Genomic DNA, 21,503 nt, shown 5'->3' with positions numbered 1-21,503 from the left:
TGAGTGTATAGATTACTTAAAAAAAAAAAAAAATCTTAAAAAATAAAATAGCCCCACATGGGGCTCTGCACTGACAACGGGGAGCCTGCTTGGATTCTCTCTCCCCCCCTCTTTGTCACTCTCCCATTCACTCTCTCTATATCAAAATAAATAAACTTTAAAAAAAATAAGAATAGGGATCCCTGGATGGCTCAGTCAGTCAAGCGTCTGATTTCGGCTCAGGTCATGATCTGACAGCTCAGAGCCTGGAGCCTGCTTTGGTTTCCGTGTATCCCTCTCTCTCTGCCTCTCTGCTCGCTCTCTTTGTGTGTGTGTGTGTGTCTCTCTCAAAAATAAACTTTAAAAAATTTTTAAATAAATAAAATATAAAGTGAAAAATAAAGTGGAAGGTCCTTACCACATACATTTCCAGAATGAAAAAAAAAAAAAAAAATATATATATATATATATAGCCAGAAATAAATCTACAAATAATAACACCAGGCAGCCAATAAGTGACAAATTCAAAGATGCCTGCCTCTGTATGGAGCACAAGAGGACCAGTTCATCTCTAATTAACCATTTATTGGACTTAGAATCCCAACAGAGACAGTACTTAAAAAGCAAGGGTCAAGGGGCGCCTGGGTGGCTCTGTCGGTTAAGCATTCAACTCTTGATTTTGGCTCAGGTCATGATCTCATGATTCATGGGATTGAGCCCCAAATTGGCTCCAAGCTAACAGCGGGGAGCCTGTTTAGGATTCTCTCTCTCCCTCCCTCTCTCTGCCTCTATTTCACTCGCACTAAGTGGGGAAACATATTTTAAAAAGGGGGGGGGGTCAAACATTACTGAGTTACGTTCACGTGAATTTATGCAGGGGTCACATGGGATGCAAGAGACTAAATGTTAGACACTGGGTAAAAAAAAAAAATGTTTTAAATATAAGAAGGACACCAAATTCTAAACTCCTAAAGAACAGAAGCCAGATCGGCTTATGTTGTGCTTAAGCACAAGCAGAAGCTTAAGCAATTCTTGGAAAGGTAGGGAAGGGCATGATCTGTATCTGCAGACAATACCTACTTGAGGGTCCCACCCAGTTTCGGTTTTCACTCCTTTGAATAAGGGGGCCGAAGATATACTTTACCACATTCTCTGAACCTCAAAAACCCAGCACCAGCCTTGTCCTAGCAATCACCTACTTCCTTTGCTTTAATAAAAGCCAGCCTTTTTCCTTGCCAGAGATTCACTATACGAATCTAATAACTAAGCACCTGGAGTCAATACCTGAGCTCAAATCCTGACACCACCACTGATTAGCTGTATGACCCTGGGCAAGGGACTTGACCTTTCCATGCCTCTTCTGTAAAATGGGGATAATGATAGCACCTTCATTGAGTTAGGATGATTAAGAAGATAAAACATAAAAGACTTGCCCAGAGCCCCACCAAACGAAGCCCTCAATAAATGTTAATTGTTATTATTTCCAGAGGGGAAAAAAAAATGCCCCAAGGCTGAGAAGAAACACAACTTGCAAAAGGTCATCATTAAACCCAAAAGTCAAACACATTTGTTCGCCTGACTTGTGGATACCACAGGTTATAGTAATAATGAAATAGTAACACGAACCAGAATCGTAACCACAACAGCAGCAACACTAATACTGAGCTCCTACTGGCCAGGCACTGTCCTAACCTAAAACAGGAAGAAGGCAAGGTTGCTTAAAAAAAAAAAAAAACAATTTTCTCCACCCTCCTTTTTAAATACGGTAATTGGCCGCCAAGTTTTTGCTAAAAACAGGCAGGTAGAAGATTACAGACTTGACGTGTAATTTCTTCATACCAAAGAGGTGGGGCTGTGAAGGGAGGAGGGGGTGGTGCTCGGCTCCTGCCAGATGGAAAAGCCACACGAAGTGGAGAAACAGCCGAGGTCAGGGTTTATCCCCAATTCAAAATCACATTTTTGAAGCACAGGACCTCCGAAGTAGGAGGCATCAGAAGGCTGTGCTTTTAAAATAACCTCGAAACAAGTGTCATCTGTCTTCCGAGCGAATCCCCTGCGGAGGGAGAAGGCTCCGGTTACGGGGCAGTGGTGTTATTTCAGAAATCCCGGTCACCTCTTGTCACCCACCTTCTCCGACAATCAGTCCCACCTGGGGGACGCGGGGTGGGGGGACAAAAGCCATAGCCAGCCAGGCCCGAGGCCAGCCGGGCCAGCCCGCCGGCCGGCGCACGCACGGAGGCCACGGCCAGGGTGCCCTCCATTCCGGCTCGCGGGCACCCGGTGGCAGGGCCCGAGGAACGCTCGGGAGACCGGCGGCAGCGCCCGGGGGCAACAGGTCCCCCCGGGGCTCGGCCTCCCGGGGGGGTCCGGGCCGCCCCAACGCCCACCCCCACCCCCAGGGCCGAGGGGAGCGGAGCGGGGTGCCCGGGAGGGAGCGGCGCCTGGGGCGGCGCAGGGGCAAGGACTCCAAGCTCCATCTTGAGGCGGACGGAGGAAGGGAAGGCCGGGCTCGGCGCTGACAGGGCCGGCCACTTTTCCGGCTCCGGTGGGGGGCACCCCGGGGCCCCCCCCCGCTGGCCTCCAGGGCCACCCGCTCGGGACTCCTCGGATCTCCCCTCGGGAGCGGCCCCGCGAGGGGCACTCGGGGCCCTCCCGGACGCCGGGCCCGGCCCCTCACTGCCCGGCCCGGAGGACGGGAGCGGGCCCGGCCCGGCGCGAGGGGAAGGGGAGGAGGGCACCGGGGAAGGGGAGAGGGCCCGCGCCTCGCCCCGCTCACCGCCGTCTCGGTCGCCGCCAGTCGTCGCCACCTGCCCCACTGCAGCAGCAGCAGCAGCAGCCGCGCGGCCGCCGCCTCCCGGCTCCTCGGCTCGGGGCGGGGGAGAGCGTGACGCGCCGCCGCCGCCGCCGCCGCGGGGCCGGGCAGGCGCGCGCCGCCAGGAGGAGACGCGGCCGCGGCTCCTCCCCGCGCGCTCGGCCGCCGCGCCCGCCCCCGGCCCGGCCCGGCCCCGCGCCGCGAGCCCCGCGCCCGCCCCCGCCCCCGACCCCGGCCTGAGCCCCGCACCGCCGCCCCTTTGTCTGCGCCCGCCGCTGCCGGGGAGCCGATCTCCAGCCGCCCGCCGTCCGGCCTTCAGACTCTATTGAGGACCGGAATGGGAGGAAGGTGTGAAGGAAGACCCAGAGGCCTGGGGCTTCTGGTCATTTCGGTTAGTTGCGCGTTTTCTGAAAAGTGTGCCCAGAATTGGCAAGTCACACCCGAGAGCTCTTTTCAGTGCTGACCGCAGCCTGCTAGCGTGGGGCTGATTGATTCTTTCTCTTTTTCTTTTTTATCTATCTCACCAGACCCAGGGTGAGAAATCCTTGGAAATAAGCTAGGAGGAGCTGCCCACAGCAGGTTAAGTTTAGGGGGTGTCTTCTCTGCCCTCCGCTCCCTCCGGGGAAGGCCCCAGGGTGTGCGGAATCCCTGGAAAAAAACTGAAAGGAGCTGCCTACAACAACTGAAGCTTGAGAAGGACCATCTCTGCACTCCCCTTTCCTCCAGGGAAAGACCGGGTGTTAAAAATCCCTTGAAACAAGCCCAGCACTTGCTCCATTCGTTTGAGAAAAGCCTCTTTTATTCGCCCCAGCCGCTTGGACGAAAGCCCTGGTTACTGTCCCGTCCTCCCTCCTCCCCGCAGGGATCTCCTTTAAAAGCTTTTGAAAGGGACTGGAGAGGAGGCAGCAACAGCCTGCTCAGGGCTGCTGCAGCAGAGGGCGGCCAGCATTTCACTCTCATGGACCATGGCAACCCCAGAAGCTTTGTGGCTCCTGGGAGGAATTTGCAGCTGTCAGGGAAGCCCAGGGTTTTGCAGCGACTCAGGGGTGGATAAGGGGCCCAGGGCCCCCTCCTCCCCGCGGTAGAAAAGAATAATCAGGAGGGCGACCTCTTGGCTGACCTTTATTCAAAGCACTGTTCAGCTGGACCAACAGGCTCGCCCAGAGCAAAGGGAGGGAACCACACTGGCATTGCTGGAAGTTCTGAACAAAGTGAATTTACCTGCTGCCCCTTCCCCTCGATTCACGTTTTGAATAACAAAATTTATATTTCTTTAAATTTTTTTTTTAACGTTTATTTATTTTTGAGACAGAGAGAGACGAAGCATGAACGGGGGAGGGTCAGAGAGAGGGAGACACAGAATCTGAAACAGGCTCCAGGCTCTGAGCTGTCAGCACAGAGCCCAATGCGGGGCTTGAACTCATGGACCGCGAGATCATGACCTGGGCCGAAGTCGGTGGCTTAACCGACTGAGCCACCCAGGCACCCCCAAAATTTATATTTCTTAATTCAACACTGCCCTCGTTTGCAAGGTTCGAGGTCAAAGTGGTGGGGGCACCCCTGAAATCCAGTATCCATATTCCCAATCTGAAAAGCTCACCTCACCCCCTCATCTGAAGGCTTTTCAGCTGTAATAAGCAACCTATATAATCATAGATGCCATAGAATGAGGTCATTGTTAATGGTGAGGTGCAACTATAATTACTTCTGTTTGTCTCTTTACTCATTCTACTGAGCCTGTCTTTATTTTAAAACACTGATATTTTGTTCCTTGTAGATATTTTTGCATTAATCTCTATTTTGTAATACTGCATTAAAATGTTATCTCTCTAAACTAGTGAGTTTAGTGCCCCTTAAATTTTGTGACCAAGGCCTACCCCCAGCCCTGCCACCTGAACACTGACTGCTCTGTCCCACAGAGTGACGGTGTTAAGACTAAAGAACATGCTCAGGCCTACCTCAAAATAAACATTTACGTTATTCCATTTTTAGATTTAGCCACTGACCCTTTTTAAATGCATATCTTTTGTAAAAGTTTTAGAACAGCTCAATAGACAAGACTTTGGAAGATGGTGGGAAGTAGCAGAAATAGAAAGCCTGGTAGGGTCTCCCAGATCTTCCTTTTACAAAGTGGGGAAGTTGGGGCACCTGGTAGGCTCACCTGGTGGAGGATGTGACTCTTGATCTCAGGGTTATGGGTTCAGGCCTCATGTTGGGTGTAAAGATTACTTAAAAATAAAAATTTTTTTTTGTAATATTTATTTTTGAAAGAGACAGAGTAGAGCAGGGGAAGGGCAGAGAGAGAGGGAGACAGAATCTGAAGCAGGCTCCAGGCAATGAGTGGTCAGCACAGAGCCCAATGCAGGGCTCGAATTCATGAACCACGAGATCATGACCTGAGCGGAAGTCGGATGCTTAACCCACTGAACCACCCAGGCGCCCCCTTAAAAATAAAATCTTAAAAAAAAAAAAATAATGTTTTCTGGGGAAGATGGGGTGGGAAGGTGGGCAGAACAATGTTGCTTTTCATTATAAACTCTCATATGCTTTATTTTTTAAAACCGTGTGCATGCATTTCTTTGATTCCCCCCACACACACAAAAATTTAAGATCCTCAACTAAAATGAGTAAGGAATATTCTCTATAAAGTGATAGATGTTTGTGGTTTGTTTCTACACAGCTCTTTAGCATTAATTCTTTTTGTGCTAGTTTTCCACAGTACTGCAGGTTTATTATTTTATTACCTGTCTTACTCAGCCTCTACTGGAATATAAGTTCCAAGAGAGCAAGGATTTGTTGACTCTTATGTATTGCTCTAGCTGCATCCCCAGAATAACACTTGCTTATTAAAAAAGTTGGAGTGTTAAGACTTCAGGTTCTAAATAACTGGGGAATTTTCTGCTGTATTTTCTCCTTTTTTTTAAAGGGGAGCCTGAGTGGCTCAGTCAGTTAAGCATCTGACTTCGGCTCAGGTCATGATCTCATAGTTCGTGGGTTCGAGCCGGTATCAGGCTCTGTGCTGACAGCTCAGAGCCCGGAGCCTGCTTCAGATTCTGTGTCTCCCTCTCTTTCTGCTCCTCCCTGACTCGTGCTCTCTCTCTCTCTCCTCTCTCTCTCTCAAAAATAAACATTTAAAGAAATTTAATAATTCATTGCTATTTAGAAATATTTTAAATCTCAAAAAAAAATTTTTTTAAGAAATAGTTTTTCCCACCATTCAAAAACAACACACACTATAAAATAGTGGTTGGAGAGTCCTTTGTAAATTGCTATAAAGATGTGAGGATTTATAGAGCTTCTGAAATAGAAAATGAAACAAAGTCCGTCAAAACAAAAACATCCCTTAAATTAAAAGTAAATTTTCTTTCTCTTTCTCTTTCTCTTTTTTCTTTTCTTTAAGTTCCTGAACCATGATAGATAATTAAATAATAACAATTAAATTATATACTTATATAATATTTTAAAATGTAACTCATAAGAGATAGTCCATGATGAAAATAATTTTTATTTTAATGATCTAAATAATCTTTATTTAAATGAAAATAATCATTTTCACTATGTTATTTTTTAAATTACATCTAGTTTTATTAGTGTTATTTCAGAAACCAGAGTCAAATTAGTTTCATTCATCCAAAAAATATTTACTGAACCCCTACTGTGTCCCAAGCACCGTTCCAGGTTTGGGAAGGGACAGCAGAGAAGTCCTGTCCTCCAGCCTTGACTTTTACTGCTATCTGGTTTGCTAAGTCAAGGTGTAGTAATCGCTGTTCCATGAATTCGCTGGCTTTATGCCCACAGTGGGTATAATGCACCAGTCCATGCCTTTTGTCAATTTCATTCAGCTCTGCCAAAAATTTAGAGAGAAAATTACAAAATGAGATACGAGAAAAACATTTAAGTTAACTTTAAGGAAATATTTACATTCCCTTGCAAAGGTAAGGACCTATGGCTGGTTTGTTTAATGAGAAAGTGACTATCCCATATATATATACTGAATCATTATGCTGTGCACCTGAAAAGAATATAATGTTATATTTCAACAACAGCTCAAAGGTGGCGGGGGGGGGGATACTAATCCGGAGCAAAACAGTCTTCAACATCAAAGAAAGGACACAGAAAATAAATCCCACAATATATGATGAAGCAGACACACACTATTTGGGGCCAAAAAGTAATTTTATCACTGAATCAATGAAGACTGTATGGGGGCATCTGGCTGGCTCAGTCCATAGAGCATATGACTCTTGATCTCAGGGTCATGAGCTTCTAGCCTCACATTGGGTGTGGAGATAAATTAAAAAAAAAAAAAAAAAAAGACTGCTATATCTACTTTATACAAAGAACACTGACAGGGGGCACCTAGCTGGCTCAGCTGGTAGAGCATGCAATTTTTGGATCTCAGGGTTGTAAGTTCAAACCCCACTTTGGGTGTAGAGATTACTTAAAAAGATCGAAAGAAAGAAAGAAAGAAAGAAAGAAAGAAAGAAAGAAAGAAAGAAAAGAAAGGAAGAAGAAAGCTGATGAGAAAGAAAGAAAGAAAGAAAGGAAAGAAAAGAAAGAAAGAAAAAAGGAAGAAAGCAAGCTGATGATAGTGGTTCCATGGAATTTTTCGAAAAGCGAAATGCAAGAATGACAAGCTAAATTTAAATTCCTGTCATCACTTCTCAAAGGGAGCCATCTTGTGACAACAAAAGCTGTATTGTACACGTCGAGTTAACAAAGAACAATATCAGTAGGGCGCCACACATCATGATGTAAACTGTATTTAAGGCCTTCTAAATAGACTGGTGCTTTGAGTGCATGTAGTTTCATGATGAGGGGGTTGAATAAGATGACGTATAAAGTTCCTACCACAAACATTTTTAAGATTCTGTGACTTTTCTCCAGTAAAGCAAAACATTTGCGAAATCGGCGGTTGATGCAGCCATTCAAACCTAATTCAATAAATATTTGTTGAGTGCATGAAAAGCTGCTCCTATCTCCAGCAAAAATCAAGCACACTCAAACAAATACATGTATACCCATGTTCACAGCAGCACTATTCACAGCAGCCAAAAGGTAGAAACAAGCCAAATGTCCATCAGCAGATGAATAGGTAAAGTATGGTACATAAATACAATGAAATATTGTCCAGCCAAAAGAAAAAATAATAAACTACTGACCCACGCTACAATCTGGATGAACCTTGAAAGTATGATGCTAAGGGAAAGAAGCCAGACAAAAAGGCACATATTGTGCCTCTGTTTATATGCAATATCGGGAATAGGTCAACACATAGAAATAGAAAGTAGGTAGTGGGTGCCAGAGGCCGAGGCACCAGCTTAATGGGTGCCGATCTCCTTTTGGAGTGATATAAATGTTTGAAACTAGACAGCTTGGGTGGTCGCACGACATTGTGAATGTACTAGATGCTACTGAGTTGTATGCTCTAAAATGGTTAATTTTACGGGGCACATGGTCGGTAAAAGCATCGTTGGTTAAGCGTCCGACTTCAGCTCAGGTCCTGATCTCACAGCTCATGGGTTCGAGCCCCATGTCAGGCTCTATGCTGACAGCTTGGAGCCTGGCGCCTGCTTGGGATTCTGTGTCTACCTCTCTTGCCCCTCCCCCACTCACACTCTGTCTCTCTCTCCCTCAAGAATGAACATTTAAAAGAATATTTAATAAAAACAAAATGGTTAATGTTAATACCAGATTAAAACTAGTTTATTTAACTCTGTAGTACTATATTAACCTCCCTGACTTCATGCCTCACGGGCTACATGAGGATAAGTGTGTGTGTTTTCTGGGTGTGTTTGTTTCTTGTGAATAGGTCAGTTGGATACACTTGGGATACTCTTAATGGTTGTCAATGGGACAGTTCTCAGGCTTTCCTGGAGGAAATAGTTTCAACAACAAAAAAGAAGAGGCATAACTGTGTATAATATGCCATTTTTAATTTTTTTTTTTTTTTTGAGAGAGAGAGACAGACCGTTAATGGGAAAAGAACAGAGAGAGAGGGAGACACAGAATCCAAAGTGGGCTGCAGGCTCTGAGCTGTCAGTGCAGAGCCCGACGCAGGCCTTGGACTCGGGACTGGCGAGATGGTGACTTAGGTCGAAGATGGATGCTTAACTGGCTAAGCCGCCCAGGCGCGCCCTTTTTTTAAATAAGAAAGGGAGAGGTGTCTACACAAATGTTTAGTGGAAGTATTTACGTAAAGCAAAATATTAATATGCTTTTCTTGTCTTTTGTCATACCTGAGCTTGAGCCTAGACAGCCTAAGGCATCCACTTGCAATGACTGAGATGGGAGTGAGTCTAAGTTGGGTTGTTACCTGAGAAGAGCAAAGAAAAAGAAGGAATTTAATATTCAGGTTTTGACCTTTATTGAGAGGTAATTCGTTTACCCTACAATTCACCCATTTAAAGCATACAATTCAATGGTTTTTAGTATATTACATTATTAATGTTTTAATTGTGGTAAAAAAAAACATAGAACAAGAATTTGCCATTTTAACCATTTTTAAGTGTATGACTCGGGGACATTAGTTGCAGTCACCATGTTGTGCAACCCAAAACAGAATTTTGCAGAGAAGAATGGCTTGATATTCCAGCATTGTCAAGTGAGAAAGGATTATCAAAAACTCCTTTACCTCCCATGTGTCATACCAAGGGCCTGGAAGACTTCCGACTTTCTGCAGTGTTGCACAGAAAAAACCCTGGTCTAGCATTAAGGTTTAGCCAGGAGGCTGGAGATGGGAAGAGAGGGGTTGTGGCAGAGAAGAACAAAGAGAGAAGGCTGTACTTCCGGGCCTGGGAGTTGATGAGGAAGAAATGAAGAAGAGAGTCAGGGGGGGACGGCAGATCCACAGGTTGACATCTAGGGCAAAGAAGAGAAGCCTTTGTCCCCTGTCTACATTTAAGAGTCTGGAAGAAACCCCTTAGGCAGCGTGGTAGCTCCACACCGACATTGTTAGGAAGATGGCCGCCAAGGTCAGGCACGAGGAAGATCCGGTTTGCGCTTCTGGGCCTCCCTTGGACGCTCGGTGGCATGAATGGCCGGTTGAGTGTGTGTGTGCCTGCTCTGGGAGCCACTGTGGCAGCATCGCAGCGTGGCAGAGGCTCAGAGGTGCCTGCTGTGTGGGTGGGAGGAGGGGAGGCTGAGTCAGCGGGAGGAGGCACGGAGTCCTAACTGAGCCAAGAAAGAGCATATGTGAGTTGCAGACTCCAAGCACACACTTGGACACAGAACCAGCACAGCCACCCGCCCAAGAACTCAGCTGTGGCTGACATTGCCGATTGCCTCCCCAACATCCCTTAGCCCCTTTTTTTTTTTTTTTTTTTTTTTTTTAACCTAATAAACCCTGATTATATTTGACATGGCAATGTGCCCAAGAATTTATGCTCACTTACTCAGACTTTCCCTAAGAAAGTCAGCTAGAGGCACTTCTGGGAAAGCTTTTCCTTCCCTGTTAAATGGAGACAAACACAGATGTGCTATCTGGAGCCAAAGCAGCTATGTTGTTACCCCGAGGTAATTAATGAGCATGAAGACAAAACCCAACAGGCCAAGGTGGCCAAACAGAAAGACTGAAAAATTCCTCTCCTGGGAAGACACCTATTCATCAGGGGCAAATATTTGATAAGAACCAAAACAGCTATTTAGAACAATAAAATAAATATTCAAGGGCTAACAGACTGGTTGAAAAGGAACTTTATGAAGAAACTAGAAATGGTTACTGAGGATTTTCATTGCTTTTCTGTATGTTGTGTGTAACTCTATCTTACTCCAAATTCTTCATAAAACGTACACCACTTGTTAATGCTTTGTGAATTTGAAATTTGCTTTTGGGGGGCACCTCGGTGGCTCAGTCAGTTAAGCGTCCGATTTCGGCTCAGGTCAGGACCTCGTGGTTAGTGAGTTCGAGCCCCACGTCCGGCTCTGTGCTGACAGCTCAGAACCTGGAGCCTGCTTCGGATTCTGTGTCTCCCTCTCTCTCTGCCTCTCCCCTACTCGCATTCTGTTTGTCTTTCTGTCTCAAAAATGAATAAACATTAAAAAAAAAATTTGCTTTTGGGAGATGCCACATAGTTCTGAGTCCTGCTCCAAGGTAAACATGGTTCGGGAGAGACAAAAAGCTGCTTCTAGGAGTTTTTCCTCAGTGGAGAGTCCTCGAGTGACTCTTGAAGTTTTGTAATGCACATAATCCATCTACAAGCACGTGTAGTATTTTCACATACAAATCATCTCATTGTTCTGAACTTTGCTAGAGAAGGTAGGTTATCATGTTCTTGTTGATATTTTTAATTGTTTTTAACATTTATTCATTTTTGAGAGATGGAGAGAGAACGTGAGTGGGGGAGGGGCAGAGAGAAATGGAGACACAAAATCCAAAGCAGGCTCCAGGCTCTGAGCTGTCAGCACAGAGCCCGATGAGGGGCTCGAACCCATGGACCACGAGATCATGACCTGAGCTGAAGTCAGGCGCTTAACCGACTAAGCCACCCAGGCACCCCTACCATATTCTTGTTTAACTTTTGGCATACCTGGGTAGGTCTCAGATTGAACATTAATGCCAACCATATGAATTATATACTTTTTCTCCAGTATCTTCAACCTATTTGTCTCTACCAACTCCTTGTTAACATGTAAATATATTCAAGCTCCTTTATCTTAAAAACAAAGTGAGGGGTGCCTGGGTGGCTCAGTCGGTTAAGCGTCTGATTTCAGCTCAGGTCATGATCTCACAGTTTGTGAGTTCAAGCCCCAAGATGGGCTCCATGCTGACAGCTCAGAGCCCGGAACCTGCTTCACATTGTGTGTCTCCCTCTCTCTCTCTCTCTCTGCCCCTCCTCCATGCATGATGTCTCTGTCTCTCTCTCTCTCAAAAATAAATAAACATTAAAAAAAATAAAAAAACAAAAAACCAAGTGAAACAGAACAAGACTCGCCTTCAACACATCTGCACTTTCCCAGCCAAGTTTCTTGAACAAGCTTTCTATGTCTGATGTCCCTGTTTCCCCATTGCAATCTGGCTTTTGCCCACATTGCTTAGAAGTTGTTACTGCCAATATCATCAATGACCACTGGGTCATTTAGTGAACCACGTGACGTGGCTATTACTGATCATTCCGGCAATAGGAGTGTCAGCTGAGCAGTGGAGGCAAGAATTTCACCTACTTGATCTATTAGCAGCATCTTCACTGTTGGCTATTCCCTCTGTGGTATATTGCAAAAAGCAGCGACAATTATTCATGCCAAAATCCATTGGAAGAGCTACCTAGATAACCTGTAACTGGCTGCAGTTAGGGACTCTCAGGGAGCCCAAGTGAGACCAGAAGAACTACCCAAATAAGCACCGTCTAAACTTCCAACCTACGGAATTATGAGCTAAATAAATAGTTGCAGTTTTAATCCCCTGTCTTGAGATGGATTGTTACTTAGCAATAGCTAACTGATACATCCTCCTTTCATATCTGCTTCTCATCCTGTGTCTTCTACAGTATCACACCCTTCTTGTTTTCTTCCTTCTTCACTGGCTATTCCTCCTCAATCTCTTTGTCAAGACTCTACCTACTCCTTAATATTGATGCACCTCAGGGATCTGTTCGGTTCCCTCTTCTCTTGCCACCCATTTTTTTCTCTGTATAATCCCACCAATCTACTTATTTTCAATTACTATCTCCGTACAAACAATTCCCAGATCCACATCTCCAGCCCTTAATTCTTGAATTTCTAATTGGTATGTACAAATGGATGTTGGAGGGGCGCCTGGGTGGCTCAATCGGTTAGGCCTCTCTGACTCTTGATTTCAGCTCAGGTCATGATCTCACAGCTCCTGACCTTGAGATTATTAAATATTAAAATATTTACAAAATATTAAAATATGAAATATTAAAAAATTTTTTTTAACATTTATTTTTGAGACAGAGAGAGAGCATGAACGGGGGAGGGTCAGAGAGAGGGAGACACAGAATCCGAAACAGGCTCCAGGCGCTGAGCTGTCAGCACAGAGCCCGACGCGGGGCTCGAACCCACTGACCGTGAGATCATGACCTGAGCTGAAGCCGGCCGGTTAACCGACTGAGCCACCCAGGTGCCCCAAAATATGAAATATTTTTAAAACAACCAAATGGATGTTGGATATCTCCACTTCAATTTATTCAGTAAATATTTATTATGTCATAGACACAAACTATACATATTCAGGACAGAACTCCTAACTCCTCCCGTACCTACTTAATTCCTTAATTCCTATCCATGTGCAAACAGGTCAAATTCTTGCAGTTAATCACCAAGTTCTGCCAGTTCTATCATATTTGTTGTAAATCCATCTATACCTCTCTCCCCTTCCTGCCACTGGAGTCTAGACCACCATTATTATGGGACAGTTGCAATGCAGAAAGTAATGTCCTTCCTTCTGGATAACAGCAACATTTGATTGTTGGTCTTCCTGACTCATGTTATTGACTTTCAATCCCTTATCTGCCTTGTTATCAGAGAGACCTTTTTATAAGGCAGGGGTGACAGGGGCATCTGGGTGGCTCAGTCAGTTAAGCGTCCGACTTCGGCTCAGGTCATGATCTTGCAATTCACAAGTTCAAGCCCTGTGTTGGGCTCTGTGCTGACAGCTCGGAGCTTGGATCCTGCTTCAGATTCTGTGTCTCCCTCTCTCTCTGCCCCTCCCCCACTTGCACTCTGTCTCTCTCTCTCTCAAAAATAAACATTAAAAAAATTGAAAAAATAAATAAAGGAGACTGTTCTGTACTAAATAACTACAAAATATTGATTAAGTAAATTAAAGAGTAAATAAATGAAAAGTCCCATATTCATGCATTGGGACACTTAGTATTAAAATGGTGAATCCCCTTGAAGCTTCCCAGATTTAACACAATTCCTATCAAAATCCCAACCAGACTTTTTCAGAAATGGAAAAGTTGATCCTAAAATTCTTAGGGAGCCGACGGGGGGCTCAAACTCACGAACTGAGAGATCATGACCTGAGGTGACGTCGGCCGCTCAATGGACTGAGCCACCCGGGTGCCCCTCTCGCCGCTGCCTTCTTAAATCTTAGGAGAATCATAGAAAAGAGATGAAAATAAGGACAAAGAGAACAGGAGTGGTGCCAACAGGGTACTTTTTTTTTTCCTTTCCCCATGGTGTATATTTGGAGGTTGGAAGGCAGATAGAACACCTGCCTTTATTAGAGAAAATAAACCTTAAAGTAACTTCAGAGGGGATACTGATAAGGTGCAGGACCCTGGGAAAGCTGATCACTGGAGACACCGGGTACTGCAAACAATGGGAATGAATTACGGCAGGGCCTCCTGTCACTGGACACTTGTGGCCACTTTAGGACTCTCTTCTTTCTTCCACAGGGTATCTTTTTTAGCCAGGTTTGGGCCTTTGTATTCCTTCCTGAAGTTTCTAAATCCCAACAGGATGATCCGATTGGCTCAGCCTAGGTCGCCAGGCTGTGTTGCAGACGCCGGGGATCCAGGAGAGGGCACAGCGCTGCCTCTTTGGTTCCCTATCGGGAAAAGGGGCTTAGGAATTAGCTCAAGATTCCCCAAGTTGGAATGGCGTTTGGATTCTAGGCAGCCAGAAAGGATAAACGTCTACGTCCCTTCTTAAGAGCAAAACATTGCAGTTCAAAGCAGTCATAAGGACAACTACTGTATTTGAATCAATATCTCATCAGTCAAAATGGTTAGAGTACAATGTCAACCTTCCCCAAATGTTAAGGATGACAGTTGCTTGCCAGGGATTTTCATGTTGTTCCCCTCGGGAAGACATTCCATCACTTAATGAGTTTAATGAGATTTTTTTTAATTTCTTAAATTATCGTTATTCTATCAAAAATCATAAACAGGGATTAGAACCCATCACATCAAATCTTCCATTTTACTGTTTGTCCACAGGGCCCTAGGACCCACAAGTCTTCTCGGCATCCTCAGTCAATTTTCTAAATGTGGTACCACGGTGCTTTTTCCTTTGTAACTATGTGGACACCATAAAAGCAAAAATTAGCACCTTTGGTGGGGAAGTTAATTTTAGTTCAGAATGTTCCTTTTGTCATTACAGAGCAAGGCTTCAGGCTGCTAAAGTTAATTCTCATTTCTGTGTTTATTTCAAGGAGCTTAAGTGCAAAAGAAAATTAGTTTGTATTTTTTTCCATTCTATAATCTTTATATAGTGCTTCTGGTTTGGCAGTACAAATACAAACAAATGATCAACGACCACACACACACACACACACACAGGCTTTAATGCTAAATGCATAAAGTCCTAAGACAAATTCTAAGTGATTGATTTACATATGACATCTCCTTCAGAAAACAGAGCAAATGAAGATGGTCAAATAGTATTGCTCAAGGGGAAGAAAAATACAACCTCTTCCGTGCAGAAAACTTGACTTTCCAGCTACTCATACCTGTAAAAATTTGCCTTAGAAAACTACCTGCCAGGCGGCACCTGAGTGGCTCAGTCGGTAGAGGGTTGAGTGTCTGCTTAGGCTCAGGTCATGATCTTGCGGTTAGTGAGTTAGAGCCCTGCACTGGGCTCCTTGCTGACATCTCAGAGCCTGGAGCCTGCTTCCAGATTCTGTGTCTCCCTCTCTCTCAGCGCTCTCTCTCAAAAATAAATAAACATGAAAAAAAGAAAAGAAAAGAGAAAAGGAGAGGACTGGAGAGAAGAGAAAACAAAAAAGAAAAGAGAAAAGAAAACCACCTGCCAGGAAAGCCAGCCACTTATATTTTCCATGTCTTCAAGCTAAAAATACACCCAGAGTGTTAACAAGCAATAAGGCACTGCTCCAGATCTTTGCATCTGAACAGCAACGGCTAATTACTTGTAATACTGTATCCTTCTGAGGACAGGAAGTAAAGTGTTATTATCCCCACTTCACAGATCAGGGAACTGAGACCAGGTAAATTAAAAGCTCAATGCTGCTGGAGTCAACCACAATCAAAACTTAAAGAATTCATAGGCCTTCCTACAAAACTGATGAGTGTGCTTTTCTGTAATCAGATTCTTGGCAACTGTTCGGTTGAACCACATGAAATTGCTAGCATTTGATTATTTGGGGGTACAAAAATGGCAACCTCAGGGGCACCTGGCTGGCTCAGTAGAGCACGCGACTCTTGATCTTGGGGTTGTAGGTTTGAGCCCCATGTTGGGTGTAGGGATAACTTAAAAAATAAAATCTTAGGAAAAAAAAAAGCACAACTTCATATGGTTTAACCTAATAATAATTTGCTCACACTTACTGTGGCATGGTAGCTGTGTGAAACCCAAAGCAATGTATCTCCTTTCTTTGTAGCATTATCCAAAACGTAAGGTCCTTCACAGTCCTTTGCTTGACTCTTAGATACGTTGAGATGGTACACATTATATGTTGAACCACTGCCCCTTGTCTGAACTGTCTATTGCTGTGTAAGAAATTGATCTGAAACTGCAGTGGCTTAAAACCATAAAGATGATCTCACACAGTTTCTGAGGGTCAAGGATCCAGGAAAGGCTTAACCAGATCTTTCGGGTCAAAGGCTCTCATGACATTGCAATCAAGACATCAGCTGGGGCTGATGGTGGGTGGGCTTGACTGGGGCTAGAACATACATTCTCGGGGCGGGGGGGGGTTACTTCCCCCAAGGGAGTGAGAATTTGTTCTTTTTTTTTTTTTTTAATTTTTTTTTCAACGTTTATTTATTTTTGGGACAGAGAGAGACAGAGCATGAACGGGGGAGGGGCAGAGAGAGAGGGAGACACAGAATCGGAGGCAGGCTCCAGGCTCCGAGCCATCAGCCCAGAGCCTGACGCGGGGCTCGAACTCACGGACCGCGAGATCGTGACCTGGCTGAAGTCGGACGCTTAACCGACTGCGCCACCCAGGCGCCCCGAGAATTTGTTCTTAAGGGTGGGGGCAAAACAAAACAATCTCAGATATTACAGTGATTCGTGGCCCTCTAAAGCTCAACCTTGTCTGACAAAATCTTATTCTTTAGTAATTACTTTCTCTTATTAGAGGGAAATTAAATAATTAATATGAGTATATTGAAAGTTTAATATAATTTAACATTTCTCTTTAAGGGAGCGTCTTAATCTGTTTGGGCTGCTATAATAAAAGACCACAGGCTGAGTGGCTTATAAAACACAGAAATGTATTTCTTACAGTTATGGAGGCTAGAAGTCCAAGATCCGATCACCTGTTGTAGATTCAGAATCCAGTGACGGCCTGTCTCCTGGCTCGTGGCTGCCATTCCCTCTCTTGTGTCCTCACATGGCAGGAGTGTGGGAGCTCTTCGGGGTCTCTTTTTTAAAGACCCTCATCCCATTCATAAGGACTCTACCCTCATGGCCTAATTACCAAAGGCCTCACCTCCTGATATCAACATCTTGGGACTTCAACATATGAATTCTGGGGGAACACAAACATTCCATCTATAGCAGGGGGTGATAATAAAAAAACAGGGGGTGCCTGGGTAGCTCAGTTGGTTGAGCATCTGACTCTTGGTTTTGGCTCAGGTCATAATCCCAGGGGTATAGGATCAAGCCCTGAGTCGGGCTCTGCATGAGTGTGGAAACCGCTTAAGATTCTCTCCCTCTCTCTCTCTCTCTCTCTCTCTCTCTTTCCCTCTCCCTTTCTTGAGTACACTCTCTCTCTTTCTAAAAAAAGAAAAAAACAAAAACAAAAAACAAGAAAAAAACAAAACCCAAACCTGGTAAGTTACACAAGGCTAGAGGATCCTTTCCTGATAGGGCTCGCTCCCATGGCTGCTGGTAGGGAGCCCAGACACTTGTCATGCAGGCCTCTCTTCCAGCTTCTTCTGTCCTCACAACCTAGAAGCTGACTTTCCCCAGGATGAGTGATCTAGGACAGTGAGCAAGGAGGGAGCTGCAATGTTTTCTATAATCTGGTCTAGAGTTCATCCCCTCACCTTTACAAAACCTATTCATTAGTAGTAAGTCACTCAACCCAGTTCACACTCAAGGAAAGAGGAAGTAAGCTCCCTCTTCTGAAGACAGGGGGTCAAAACACATATAGACTGCTTTAAAACTGCAACATACCCTAACACAAGACATTTTCAGATCTTTATAGGGCTCAGACATTCTACCTTTTTTTTTTTCAATGTTTTATTTATTTATTTTGAGAGACAGAGAGAGAGAGAGAGAGAGAGAGAGAGAGAATCCCAAGCAGGCTCTTTGCTGTCAGCACAGAGCCCAACTCGGGGCTCAATCTCATGAACTTCGAGATCATGACCTAAGCCAAAATCAAGAGTCGGGGCTCAACCAACTGAGCCACACAGGCGCCCCAGACATTCTACCTTGAGGGGGCAGCCCCACCCCAGCCCTCATATTCTCTGCATACTTGTCAACATTTGGTATGATCAGACGTTCAAGTATTTGACCATCTGAAAGATTTGAAATCATCTCTTGTGGTTTTAATTTGCATTTTCCTTATTGCTAATGAGCTTGAGAATCTTTCCATATGGCTACTTGATGTATCTGCTTATGTGGATTGCCTCTTTATATCTTTTGTACATTATTCTGTTGGATTGTCTTTCATTTTTTTTTTTTTTTTCAACGTTTAATCTATTTTTGGGAGAGAGCATGAACGGGGGAGGGGCAGAGAGAGAGAGGGAGACACAGAGTCGGAAACAGGTTCCAGGCTCTGAGCCATCAGCCCAGAGCCCGACGCGGGGCTCGAACTCACAGACCGCGAGATCGTGACCTGGCTGAAGTCGGACGCTTAACCGACTGCGCCACCCAGGCGCCCCGTCTTTCATTTTTTTAAAGTGATTGCAGAAGTTCTTGATATATTCTGGATATACGTATAAATTTTTTTCCCAGTCTATGGCCTATTTTTTCCACTCTTTAAGAAATAGTGCTGTTCAATGGACAGATTTAAAAAAATTTTTTTTTCATTTATTTGTTTTTGAGAGACAGAGAAAGCACAAGTGGAGAGGGGCAAAGAGAGAAGGAGACAGAATCTAAAGCAGGCCAGGCTCTGAGCTGTCAGCACAGAGCCCCACACGGGGCTCGAACTCACAAACTGTGAGGTTATGACTGGAGCCAAAGTCGGACGCTTAACTGACTGAGCCACCCAAGGGCCCCTCAATGAACAGATGTTTTTAAAACTCTAGGTCACAAAGTATTCCCTTATATTTTCTTTTAAGTTTATTTATTTTGAGACACAGAGAGAAAGAGAGAGCTCAGGTGGGGCAGAGAGGGAGAGAGAGAATGAGAGAGAGAGAGAGAGCCCAAGCAGGCTTCGCACTGTCAGAGCAAAGCCCAACAGAGTGCTGGAACTCACGGGTCATGAGATCATGACCTGAGCCGAAACCAAGAATCTGATGTTTAACCGACTGAGCCGCCCAGGTGCCCTTCCCCTATAGTTTCTTATAAAAGTTTTTAGGTTTTGCTTTTTACATTAAATTTTTTATTCTCCTCGGGTAGATTTTCATGCATGAAGTGAGGCAGAGAACCAAAAGTGTTTAAACTTGCGAGTGTATCGCAACTAACAATATATATATTTCCTCGATGATATAAAATTTAACATATATGCATATAACTTAACATGTATATTGTTACAATATGATAGTTAACATATATTATGTATACATGTTATATATATATTAATTTATATAGAAATACATACAGACCTTCCTCGACTTAGATGAGGTGACATCCGGATAAACCCATTATAAGTTGAAAATATCGTAAATCAAAGTTGCATTTAATATGCCTAACCTATCGCTTCTCGGCCTTTTGGCTAAGATCAAGTGTAGTATCTGTTCTTATCAGTTTAATATGTCTAACCTACCGAACACTGTAGCTCAGCCTGGTCCACACTAAACATGCTCAGAACACTGACACGAGCCTCCAGTTGGACACAATCATCTGCCACAAAGCCTATTTTATAAGGAAATTTTGACTGTCTCCTGTAATTGACTGAATCCTGTACTGAAAGTGACAAACGGGGCGTGTGTTGCAGGTGGCTGTCCGTGTACCACCGTTGACCCTCCCAACCGCGGGGCTGACTGGGAGCTGCGGCCTCTGCCCAGCATCGCGGGAGATGTCCCGCGCTAACCCGGGACGAAACCCAGATTGCAGATTCGAAGTATGGTGTCTACTGAACGTGTGTTCCTTTCCCACGACCGTAAAGTAAAAAAAACTGTAATTCAAACCATAATAAGTTGGGGACTGTAATATACGCTAACATACATATATTCATACGCATACTCTTCAGTCAACACATACGTTAGGGAGTTAGCTATATCTGTTTCCAAATCAGAAGATACAGAATGTTTCATTTCTTTTTCAGTTATTGCATTGCAGGGTCATGAGTGCAGTACAATTTACCCAGGCTCCTACTGATGGACATTTAGGTTACTTTTGGTGTTCGCTATTACATGTACTGTTCCAATCAATACAAGGTGTATGCACACATATTGTGCTAAACAACGAATTTCAGTAAAACTCCTATTGGCTTTATTCGACAATTCATGAATTAGGCAGCATCCAATCTAGAAGGAATGAGCTCTGAGGAGCTGTACAAAATGGAAAGCTTTTACAAGCAGAAGGGGTAGGAAGAAACTTTTAGCATAGAGTGCATCGTTTCTGGCAAGGTCACCTTCCTATGGTGGACTGCAGGGGTCTGTCCGTATTACCTCATTTAATATTCACCAGGTAATTCCAGCCTGAGGCGGTCAACGGTTACACCCCTGGGAGGGGCCGAAACTGCAATTAGATCAGGTATTAAGTTTTGGTTTGCTGACATGGATTTAGCACAAGTGACTCCTTTTTGGGGCCTGTTGTTTCTTTTTTAACAATTGCATTATACAAATATATCTGTAGGATTAATTCTTAGATTATAGATGCTAAATTGAAAGTATGCACATAGAAATTTCTTTTTTTAGTTGCCCTCCAAAAGAGATTGTACCAATTCACATCCCTCCCAACAATGTGTGAGAACGTCTGTCTCCCTCTGCCCACCCTCCCCCCGCCCCCTTGAATCTTTCCTAAATGCAGAACCAATATTCCTCCATCACAGACCAGGCCATCAGAGGCTACCTGGAAATAACAATGCATCTGTTCCTGCCAGATACAGCTATTGGAGTCCCAAATGAAATTTCTAAAGTGAAAAGAAGAGTCCTTAAATCTGCTGAGGCTGCTCCTATGTTAAGGTCCATACTCTGTTCAAAAATTCTCCTACATTTGAATAGCGTTTACATCAGTAAGCATGATTTCAGCACCTCCTCCAAATGAGCCTCGCTTAAAGAATCGGAAATTTTTTGGTCACAAAACAAGAAGTTTGGAGCGGGGTTGGGCTTCAAGGGTGGGTTGATGCAGTGACTCAACAATTTTCTCAAGCACCCAAAACACTTTCTTCACTTTCACTGCTACCTGCAGTCTGTTTCATCCTAAGACTGGTTGTAAGATGTTGCCAGAGCGATGGATATTATACGTTTCCTCATTCATGTTCTCAGGTGGCCTTCTTTTTTTATTTTTTATTTTTTTTTAACGTTTATTTATTTTTGAGACAGAGAGAGACAGAGCATGAACGGGGGAGGGGCAGAGAGACAGGGAGACACAGAATCGGAAACAGGCTCCAGGCTCTGAGCCATCAGCCCAGAGCCCCACGCGGGGCTCGAACTCACGGACCGCGAGATCGTGACCTGGCTGAAGCCGGACGCTTAACCGACTGTGCCACCCAGGTGCCCCTCAGGTG

At 44.4% G+C, this 21,503-nt stretch overlaps 1 protein-coding gene, 1 long non-coding RNA gene and 1 other non-coding gene across 18 annotated transcripts in view; 1 reads left to right on the top strand and 2 right to left on the bottom strand.

The window, feature by feature from the left end:
• The window catches only part of CLIP1 (CAP-Gly domain containing linker protein 1), a 125,622-nt gene extending 122,709 nt beyond the window's left edge, over positions 1–2,913 (bottom strand). For 5 of the 15 annotated variants that reach the window (XM_047827517.1, XM_047827521.1, XM_047827526.1 and 2 more), the window contains exon 1: positions 2,756–2,911. The gene's annotated coding sequence lies outside the window, so the exon portion shown is untranslated. Of the gene's footprint in view, positions 1–2,755 lie in introns of all 15 variants that reach the window. The other 10 variants (XM_047827531.1, XM_047827532.1, XM_047827533.1 and 7 more) reach the window with 4 other exon arrangements.
• A 3,518-nt stretch (positions 2,914–6,431) lies between these two features.
• LOC125149020 (uncharacterized) lies at positions 6,432–9,852 on the bottom strand. 2 transcript variants are annotated; one of them, XR_007145781.1, is made up of 3 exons: positions 9,426–9,852; positions 9,031–9,107; positions 6,432–6,635 (listed from the first exon to the last, which is right to left on the bottom strand). It is a non-coding gene; the product is annotated as an uncharacterized LOC125149020 (long non-coding RNA). The 2 variants fall into 2 exon arrangements; XR_007145782.1 differs by lacking the exon at positions 6,432–6,635 and adding an exon at positions 8,775–8,929.
• A 9,672-nt stretch (positions 9,853–19,524) lies between these two features.
• On the top strand, positions 19,525–19,712 carry LOC125149759 (U2 spliceosomal RNA). Its single transcript, XR_007146053.1, has one exon. It is a non-coding gene; the product is annotated as a U2 spliceosomal RNA (small nuclear RNA).
• Positions 19,713–21,503: the final 1,791 nt, after the last annotated feature.

This window comes from Prionailurus viverrinus, chromosome D3 (assembly GCF_022837055.1).
Source record: "Prionailurus viverrinus isolate Anna chromosome D3, UM_Priviv_1.0, whole genome shotgun sequence".
Classification (NCBI taxonomy): Eukaryota; Metazoa; Chordata; class Mammalia; order Carnivora; family Felidae; genus Prionailurus; species Prionailurus viverrinus.
This window is presented reverse-complemented; position numbering and strand designations above follow the sequence as displayed.